The sequence below is a fragment of the Pinus tabuliformis genome, chromosome Q (assembly GCF_031772625.1).
Source record: "Pinus tabuliformis cultivar Carrire ecotype Pingquan chromosome Q, CPIR1, whole genome shotgun sequence".
NCBI classification, from domain to species: Eukaryota; Viridiplantae; Streptophyta; class Pinopsida; order Pinales; family Pinaceae; genus Pinus; species Pinus tabuliformis.
In genome coordinates this window covers 806,341,806-806,345,565 of record NC_142296.1, presented here as the reverse complement: position 1 = coordinate 806,345,565, position 3,760 = coordinate 806,341,806, and the positions used below count along the sequence as shown (strand labels likewise).

The 3,760-nt window shown below is 50.3% G+C and overlaps 1 non-coding gene and 1 pseudogene across 1 annotated transcript; both read left to right on the top strand.

Annotated features, from left to right (window-relative positions):
* The first annotated feature begins 1,271 nt into the window (after nt 1-1,271).
* On the top strand, nt 1,272-1,425 carry LOC149222001 (5.8S ribosomal RNA). Its single transcript, XR_016249961.1, has one exon. It is a non-coding gene; the product is annotated as a 5.8S ribosomal RNA (ribosomal RNA).
* Nucleotides 1,426-1,672: 247 nt separating this feature from the next.
* Nucleotides 1,673-3,555, top strand: LOC149222000 (25S ribosomal RNA; annotated as a pseudogene).
* Nucleotides 3,556-3,760: the final 205 nt, after the last annotated feature.

Sequence of the window (3,760 nt, the reverse complement as noted above, 5' to 3'; positions counted from 1 at the left end):
TGTTGTTTTCTTCCCTTCTTCCTTTTTCCCCTAGCTTTACGGAGGAGAGGTGGGATTGTTGTGGATTGGTGTTCGAGAAGGAAGAAAAGCAGTGCGAGTTCCCAGGGTGGCCACCCTAGTCCTTCTCGATCGCCATCCCCTGCAGTTCCCCCCTTTTTCCGAAGGCGCAGGGTTTGGGAAGCTTGTTCTCTGTTTGAGCCTCCCCTTGTGATCCGGTAGCCACGTTTGATATCTCTTGCTTTCCTGTTGTTTTCTTCCCTTCTTGCTTTTGGCCCCTTGGCTTTACAGAGAAAAGGTGGGATTGTTGTGGATTGGTGTTCAGGAAGGACGAAAAGCAGTGCGAGTTCCGAGGGTGGCCACTCTAGTCCTTCTCGATCTCTGTCCCCTGCAGTTCCCCCCTTTTTGCGAAGGCACGGGGTCAGGAAGCTTGTTCTCTGTTTGAGCCTCCCCCTGTGAGCCGGTGGACACGTTTGATATCTCTCTTTCTTTCATGTTGTTTTCTTCCCTTCTTCCTTTCGGCCCCTAGCTTTACAAAGAAAAGGTGAGATTGTTGTGGATTGGTGTTCGGGAAGGACGAAAAGCAGTGCGAGTTCCCAGGGTGGCCACCCTAGTCCTTCTCGATCACCGTCCCCTGCAGTTGCCCCCTTTTTGCGAAGGCACGGGGTTGGGGAAGCTTGTTCTCTGTTTGAAGCCTCCCCTTGTGAGCTGGTAGCCACGGTTGATATATCCCTTTCTCTCTTGTTGTTTTCTTCCCTTCTTCCTCATGGCCCCTAGCGTTACGGAGAAAAGGTGGGATTGTTGTGGATTGGTGTTCCGGAAGGACAAAATGCAGTGCGAGCTCCTGGGGTGGCCACCCTAGTCCTTCTTGATCGTCGTCCCCTTCAGTTCCGGAAGGCACGGGGCTTTGGGAGGCTTGTGCCTTGTTTTTGCTTTGTTTTCTACCCTTTTCTTCCTTTCAGTCCCTAACTCTACGGAGAAAAGGGGGAATCGTTGTGGGTTGGTGTCGGGGAAGGGCTAAAAGCAGTGCGAGCTCCCGGGTGGCCACCCTAGTCCTTCTCGATTGTTGTTCCACACATTTCCCCCTTTTTTCGAGGGCGTGGGGCTGGGGGAGATTGTCCTCTGTTCGAACCTCCCCCTGTGAGGGGGTTAGACACCTTTGTTTCTCTTTCTCTCATGCGTTTTTCCTCCTTTTGCCCCTTGGCCTTACATTTGTTGTGGGGGGTGCCCCTATTCAGTTTTGTGGCCGATTTTTCGGTAATACACGTGGAAATGACTCTCGGCAATGGATATCTTGGCTCTTGTTACGATGAAGAACGTAGCGAAATGCGGTACTTAGTGTGAATTGCAGAATCCCATGAATCATCGAGTTTTTGAACGCAATTTGCGCCCGAGGCCTCGGTCGAGGGCACGTCTATCTGGGCGTCGCATCCCATTCAAACACGCTCCCTGCAATATGCTAGGGAGCAGCGGAGCTGGTCGTCTGTGCCCCATGTGGTGCGATCGACTGAAATACCTCAAGTGATGTTTTGTGGTGTGCGTCGGCGAGCGGTGATCTTGTCCCCTTGGATGGGCAGTCGGCGTTAGCCGATGCGAGCTTTGTGTGGCATCGCTCGAACTTGCTTTTCTCTCTCTTGTCTTCCCATGGGGTAGGGCGGATTTAGCTCCAACTTTGCGACCCCAGCTCAGGCGAGAACACCCGCTGAGTTTAAGCATATAATTAAGCGGAGGAAAAGAAACTTACAAGGATTCCCCTAGTAGCGGCGAGCGAACCGAGAAGAGCCCAGCATGAAAATCGGGCGGCGGCGCTGCCTGAATTGTAGTCTGTAGAAGTGTCCTCAGTGGCGGACCTAGGCCAAGTCCCTTGGAAGGGGGCGCCTGAGAGGGTGACAGCCCCGTCGGCCCGGGACCCTGCCGCATCACGAGGCGTTGTCGGCGAGTCGGGTTGTTTGGGAATGCAGCCCTAATTGGGTGGTAAATTCCGTCCAAGGCTAAATACGGGTGAGAGACCAATAGCGAACAAATACCGCGAGGGAAAGATGAAAAGGAATTTGAAAAGAGAGTTAAAGAGTGCTTGAAATTGTCGCGAGGGAAGTGGATGGAGGCTGTCGATGCGTCTCGGTCGGATGCGGAACGGCTCAGGCTGGTCCGCCACTTGACTTGAGGTGCAAACCAACACGGGCTGCTGCATCGTCACAAGCGCGGGTGGATTACTGCCTGTCGGTTTGCCGTTGCAGTGGTCGAGGAACGAAGCATGTGCCCTTGTGGCGGGCCGTGTGCACCTGCGCACTCGTGGTGTTAGTTGGCAGGCTTTCCATTCGACCCGTCTTGAAACACGGACCAAGGAGTCTAACATGTGTGCGAGTCGGTGGGTTTGAAAACCTGCGAGGCGCAAGGAAGCTGACGGGCGAGATCCCCTCTCTTGGGGGGTGCATCGTCGACAGACCTTGAGCTTATGCGAAGGGTTCGAGTGTGAGCACACCTGTTGGGACCCGAAAGATGGTGAACTATGCCTGAGCAGGGTGAAGCCAGAGGAAACTCTGGTGGAGGCTCGTAGCGATACTGACGTGCAAATCGTTCGTCTGACTTGGGTATAGGGGCGAAAGACTAATCGAACCATCTAGTAGCTGGTTTCCTCCGAAGTTTCCCTCAGGATAGCTGGAGCTCATGCGCAATTTTTATCGAGTAAAGTAAATGATTAGAGGCATCGGGGGCGTAATGCTCTCGATCTATTCTCAAACTTTAAATAGGTAAGAGAGTGCGGCTGCTCCATTGAGACGCGTCGTGGAATTGAGAGCTCCAAGTGGGCCATTTTTGGTAAGCAGAACTGGCGATGCGGGATGAACTGAAAGTCGAGTTACGGTGCCGAATTGTGCGCTAACCTAGATCCCACAAAGGGTGTTGGTTGATTAAGACAGCAGGACGGTGGTCATGGAAGTCGAAATCCGCTAAGGAGTGTGTAACAACTCACCTGCCAAATCAACTAGCCCCGAAAATGGATGGCGCTGAAGCGGGCAACCTATACTCAACCGTCAGAGCAATTGCCTGGCTCTGATGAGTAGGAGGACACAGGGGTCATTGAGAAACCTCGGGCATGAGCTTGGGTGGATCGGCCCCCGGTGTAGATCTTGGTGGTAGTAGCAAATATTCAAATGATAACTTTGAAGACTGAAGTGGGGAAAGGTTCCATGTGAACAGCACTTGGACATGGGTTAGTCAATCCTAAGAGATGGGGAAGCCTTGTATCAAGGGTGCACTATGCACAAGCATCAGGGAAAATTTTAAGAACCCCCCCTAGATTTATAAATATACTAAATGGGCGAATCTCCATGGTATATAGGAAAAATGGAAGGCGATTTTATCAATAATATAATATGTATATATAATTGTTTGGCGAATCTCTCACCAGGCATGGCGAATATTTTACTCAATTATAAAATCTTGTAAGATCTTGGCGAGTCTTTCACTAAATAATAAAACTTTGTAAAGTCCTAGTGAATCTTAGCATAGGCTACATGTTGGTTTAATTCCCCCATTTAAATAGGCTACATTCCAGGTGAATACCATGGGTCAATACCATGTGCCCTTTTGGTGAATACCATGGGTCAATACCATGTGCCATTTTTATTTTTATTAATTTTAATATTAGCGTTAATAATGGTTTTTTGCATGGTATTAATAACAATCTAGTCCATGGTATTTGTCCCATAGTATTTTGGCCATAGGTTTCACCTAAATATAACCCATTTTTTGAGTGTTCGTA